This window comes from Phalaenopsis equestris, unplaced genomic scaffold (genome assembly GCF_001263595.1).
Source record: "Phalaenopsis equestris unplaced genomic scaffold, ASM126359v1 Scaffold000531, whole genome shotgun sequence".
NCBI classification, from domain to species: Eukaryota; Viridiplantae; Streptophyta; class Magnoliopsida; order Asparagales; family Orchidaceae; genus Phalaenopsis; species Phalaenopsis equestris.
Window position 1 is genome coordinate 79,726 of NW_018164971.1, and position 6,710 is coordinate 86,435.

Below are 6,710 nucleotides of genomic sequence, written 5' to 3' on the forward strand. Positions count from 1 at the left end.
AGTGTGTATATATATATATATATATATATATATATAATGTTTTATTTTGTTAGAGCCATGTTTTATTAGTAATTTTTATTTTTTTATCGTATTAATAAGAATCAATCATGTGTGAGATTAGAATGTTTTGAAGGTTTCTTCTATTCCAATAAATTGTGATGATATTTTCACCTGTTATTCATTTACTTTGCAAACTAGTCATTTGTGATGTTAAAATTTGTTGCAAAATATAATGACCCTGGAGGGCTATGATTTCACCAACTAGTGAGTATCATACTAAACCTTGGATGGAGGAGATGCCACATCCAAAGGTGGGGGAGTGCAAATAGATAGGGTGTAGAATTGATGATTCTAGAATTACAAGCTAGAACTTTCATTAATTTGGTCTTAGTTGAGAACATGATTCCCTGATAGGTTCTATAGAGAGGACACAAATGGTAATCTGGAAGTGAGAGGCTACAATCTACTCAGTACCACCATACAATCGAGAACTTAACTTAAGATTAGCCAGTGTTCTTTATGCACTCAGGAGAGGGTAAGGAATAGGTACGTTTCTATTTGTCAGAATACCTTATTTTCTTCTTTAAGCATTTGATTCCTACACTGATTACAATCTCTTTGCAAGGTGAAGACCTTTTATTATTAGCAAACTTCCTTACACATCTTTAATCTATAAACTTTGTATTTACTTTTAGTTTTAATTTAGAAGTAGCAACTTTAGTTACAACCTTTTGCTAACAGTTTGATATTATTCTCCTGCAAATTTAGTTTACAATTTAAGTAGAAATACTTCTAAGTTAGCATATCAATTCATGTATTCCTTGTGGGTTTGATACTGAGGTTTGTAAGAAAAACTCTGTATTACTTGAAACAATACATATACTTGCTTAGTACCTCTAGTGTGTAAGTCATTAATCAATTTCATCTCATATTTATTTTGCACACTAGTCATTGAATATAAATTGGGCAAGTTTACGACCATCATTCAGAACTTAAAATAATTACGTAATTGTGGGTTGGGTCAAGTTTTTTTAGTTGTTGTCGGGGAAAAACAAAATTTTTAAACTTACAAATTTTTATTTGACTGTAGATTTATTTTAGGAGATTTTTATTTTAATTTTTTTCATCAGTCTATGTTTATTTTTTAAAAATATAAAAACACAAAAAAGAAAAAAATAAAAAATTCTAAAAAAAGGCCGAAAAATTTGAAAAACAAAATATTTTCATTATATGTGTTTTATTTTACTTTTATTTTCTGAACTTTTAATTTTTGCATGCGTAGTGCGGGATTTGGAGGTTTATTACCCTACGATTCTAAGTTCAAAAGAGACATAGAAAAATTTGAAAATGAAAAGAACATCATAATTCTCAAGAAATGACAAACACTTCTCAAAATAACAGTAATGACCAAACTGCTGAAAATGAACATCATAATTTACGAAGACCTTTAAGGAATCATGCAAACCCTACAACAGATGAAACTCACTTAAGTATACAAACCCTACTGTAGCGACTAACTCATTTGAACTTAAACCTACTATTATACAAATGATACAAAACAATCAGTTTGGGGGAACAACATCCAAGGATCCAAACCTACACCTAGCAAGTTTTCTAGAACTGTGTGCTACATTTAAATATGATGTCGTGTCAAATGATGCTGTTAGACTTAGACAATTTCTTTTTTCCTTAAGATACAAAGCTAAAATGCGGTGAAATTCATTAGCACTCGGATCAATTAGAACTTTAGGGGAGTTAGCACAAAAATTCTTGGCTAAGTATTTTCCACATTCAAAAACTGCTAAGCCTAGAAATGATGTTTCCTCTTATGCTCAGTATGAAGGCGAGTCAATATACAAATTTAGTTTTCAAGTTGAAGTTGAAGTTCGACAGGTTCATGTCAAATTATGGGTACATGTAGTGCCAAACATATCACTATTGCTTCATAAAAAAACATTGATAATTTTTATATCATTCTTCTTTTGTATGTGGATGACATGTAGATTGTAAGAGCAGATATGGAGAAAATTAGGGACTTGAATAAGATATTATCAAGAGATTTAAAGATGAATGATTTTAGGTCTAACCAAGAAGATCCTCAAAATAAGAATTATTAAGGACATAAGTGGCGATACACTAAAGTTATCTTAGGCAGAGTATTTTGAGAAGAACAAACAGAGGTTGAATATGAGTGACACAAAACTCATTTACACCCCTTAGGTAGTCATTCATGTTATCTAAGGAAAAAATGCCTAAATCTGAATCAGATAAGTACGTATGAAGAGAATTTCGTAGTAATCTGACGTATGTTATGATATCTGCGAACTAGATATTGCATATGTAGTGGAAGTGATTAGTAGATATGTGGGTAATCCCAAAATGTATCATTTTGAGGTGGTGAATGATACACCTAAAATACATGCATTTTTAGACCCATATTTTATACTATTTTTTTATGATATTGCACTTTAATAGAAGGTATTTTGATGTTTTCTTGCAGGTTGTTGATTTTTAGGGCTTAAAGCAAAAATGAAGCAAAAAGGATGAAATTTAGAGTTAAAATGACGTTTTTGAGGAAATACTCAATGCCGGCAGAGCTAAGGTCAGCGCCGGTAGCGCCAAGGTCAGCACCGATGACACAGAACAACTGAAAGCTGAAGGATTTTTACTCAGTGCCGACGACGCCAAACTAGCACCGACAGCGCCAAAGGTGGTTCAGACCCCGTTTCTAGAAGATTCGATGTATTTGGACAATTTTTGAAGAGTTTTTGGAGGCACATCTTGGAGAACCGACCTTGGGCTTTATTTAGGGCCAAATTTCATCAGAAAAGGGGCTCCTTTATGTTCATTTTTTGCTCTACAACATTATGCCACGCTACATTTCCATAATCCATCTTCATTCCACCACATATTGGAGTTAATTAGTAATTTTGCTTTCATAGTTTAGAGTTTTTGTGGTGAGATTTAGTGTGAAACTTTCTGTAAGAGTGTTGGAGAAGGAGAAAGTGAGAGAGCTCTTCCTGCATTTCTAAGGAAAGGCTACAAGGGATTGCTTTGAGAAAGAGTTCCTAATAAGTTTGTTTGTTTTTTTAGTGTTGTATAAAATTTCTTTTATATATGAAATTTGTGTTTTGTCGTATCTTTCTCATGAAGTCTGAGTAGTTTCCTCTATCTTTCCTCTTACTCTGAGATTTGGAGAAATGAAGAGATAATATGAATGTGCCAATATTAAATGTAAAATAAATTGTGATGATTTTTCAACTCTGAACTTAATTTACTTTACGATCTAGCCAAATGAATTATTAAAATGTGTTGTGAAACATATGATCTGGGAAATGGAGTATGAGTTCTACAACAGAGCAAGGATCACATTTGATTCCATGAAGGAGAAAATTGTTGATGGAATTAAGTGCAAACTTTGTTGGGTGTATAATTGGAGAATCTTTAGAGTGACAGACTAAAATCCCCAATTTGGTCTTAGTGTTTAAAAACTAAAGTGAGAGTTAGCCTTCAGGTGAAGGGAAGTGGGAGCTCTGGAGTGGGAGCCGGTATCCTCCTAGCCTAGCCACAGATTTAGGGACTAAACCTAAGATTAACCAATGATTTTCTATTAACTGCATCAGGGTAGAGAAATAAAATTGCTCTTATTTGACACAATACATATTATAAACATTTATCTCATCTCATTTCACCAGAATTTCATTGTAGTGGGAATGATGCTTTTTCACATAAGAAATCTTCATTATATAAACATAGTTAGTAGATTAGTAGTCATTATTAAAAATTTGGATTTCATTTTTGTTAATAGTTAAGTAATTTAGTTTGGTTAATATCTCAACATTAGAAATTAGTGACAGCGATTTCGTTTGATTTTCTGTAAATTTCCTGGTAAAATTTATCATTGCTAATTTGCACCTTTCCTGTGGGATTGATATTTGGGGCTTAAATGGAAAGTTCATTTTTGCTTGATAACGATACATATACTTGCGTAGAATCTCATTATTAATTGTCTATAATTATATATATTTTACACAACTTACTTTTCATACAAGGATCAAGTTTTTGGCGCTGTAGTGATATCAACTTCCTAAATCTTTACATATAAAAACATCGGGATCAGTGAAGTAAACACTTCGGTAATTTAGTGAAATAATAAACATGACTATGTTTTATAAGTGTAGCAATCAATCCACAAGGATTTGTAGATTCAAATTTAGCGAGAGATTTGGATGGTAATAGAAGTATGATAGATTTTATACTCATTTAAGGAACACAAAGGTGAATTGGGTTTCCAATCTATAGAAAATTATTGCACTTTTAACTATAGAAGCTGAATACATTGTTATCATTGAGGCTAATAAGGAGATGATTTGTTTAGAAAGCTTTATGGTAGAACTGGGATAAAGCCTCATAGTGACAATGAGGCTGCTATTTATTTTACTAAGAATGTTGATTTTCCTACTAGGATGAAGCCTATTCAGTTGAGGTATCACTTTATTCGCTCTTTCCTAAAATATGGGTTGTTATTCTTTGAGAATATACACTCAACTTATTCCTTCAGATATATTGACTAAAGTGGTGAATATTGAGAGCTTGGAGCTACGCTTTACTTCATTTGAAGTTCAAGGAGATTAAAACCATAAGTAAGCGATACTCCGGTACAAGACTATGAAGATGATACGGATGTTGGTACAAATTTGGGGGAGAAGTGTTTGGTTTTATCAGTCTCCAAGTAAGAGATTGTTGAAAAAGAGCCTGAAGGAGCATCCACATTGTACCTATGCCATACTAACATATTTACGCTCATCCAATTATTTCCCAGGTCAGCATAACTATGCCAAGTAGCGACATACCAATGTAGAAGTTATATCAATTCCAGGTCCAAATTAGAGCTGCCGGATTAATTATGTCAAGGAGCGAAGTGATTACACTAGTTTCATCTTTCTCTTGATTCAACTTTTTTAGCCCTTGATTTGGAGTGACTGAGTAAGTTCTCTCTTTAGTTAGTTATGCAAGGCTTTCGTGGAGCAGTAAAGTTTGAGAGGTGGGTTTCAAAGCATATGATTTCTCTTATGTAATCAGGAGAGGATTTAAAATAGTCGTGTAAATAAAATATCGAACTGGTGAACATTTTTGTACATTTCTCCTTTCATAGTGAAAATTTTGGTGTGGTGCTGCTCTGTAGTTATTTCTCATTATCAACTATTTTTCACATTAAAACTTAGTGCATTTAAGGGTATTGAAAGTAATTCAATCTAAGTTCAAATAAGTCCCAGGCGAAAGCTTGACATGTAATTGAATACTTTGGAGCTTCAATTAGAATACAAAATGATCTTTGAATTTGGAAGGCTTATAATCAAATTCACTAGCTCAACAACAAGAATATATCCAACGAGCATAAGATCATGTAAACATAAGGTCATTCAGGTACTTATAGGTTGAAAAGTTGACCTATAGTAAACTATTTTATATGGATTGTCTGTTTGAGTCGGCTAAATTTAAACAATATTCCCACAAATTATAAATATATCTCTATTCGTTGCTAGATAAATATAATAAATTAAGAGCTAAGGTCACAACTTAAAGAAAAATTGAGCACCACAACCATCGACAATCATTACACTGATCCCACTAGTGATTGTTAATGTTTAGCTATAGTTTTATGATTATTGTAGCCAAATTACTATCTTACAATTGTTAGTGTGATATTTGCAGTTCTGAACTATTCATATTCATTTTCTCTAATTAGATATATGAGTTGAACTCTATAACTTTAACATACAATATATTTTTTTATTGGGCCAGATAGTCTGCTCTTTTCATATAAAATTACTAGCATCACTTCTTTTAATTTTTTTTGTTATTTCTATAAGACATTAATTTATCACTCTACCATTACACATTTTTTATCGTGCAACAAACTTAACAATTCTAAGTAATTAATGCAACCTTAATCAAATTCGTAAAAGAAAATAATATGGTAGACCATTGGATATATTGATATTCGCTTAGACATGAAAATACTAAGATGATAAAACATAGACACATAATACACTAGTTATTTAGAGAAAATAATACAACTTATTACAAGAGTGTATTATTTACAAAAAAAAAAAATAGTGATTAAGTTAAAAAAGGACGAAATGAGCCGACAAATTCTAATTTCTTAAAGATAGAAAGACAATAATATTTAAAGATATTAAAAAAAAAGAAAAATTTTATTGCCTTTTATAAGTTATGATAATGGGAAAAAATAAATAGAAAAGAAAAAAAATGTTCCATTTGAACTATTTTGTTTTGTTAAATTATATATTTAGTTTCAATTTATAAAATGTGGCCGTTGTTATCAAGATTCAAGACTTGTTTATTCAAAATTTTCCATTTTTCTCGTGTGGATAAATTGGAGGCATAACAAATGTCTTTATATGATGGACACGTGCCATAGGCATATATTTTTTATATTATCGCGTGGATCACACAGGCTTGTTTTGGCATATATGGAATACTACAAATATTATATGGAAAACAGCTTATAGGCATGTACATACATATCACACAGGCTTGATTTTTGTTTTTATAGTTATATCACCCAAATTTCTCATATCACATCAAAAATATTATTATTTTAAATTTAAAAAAATGTGAAATAAACATTTTCATTCATAACTAAGGGTCCGTTTGGGACAGCTTGTGCGTTTCAGGATAAGCTG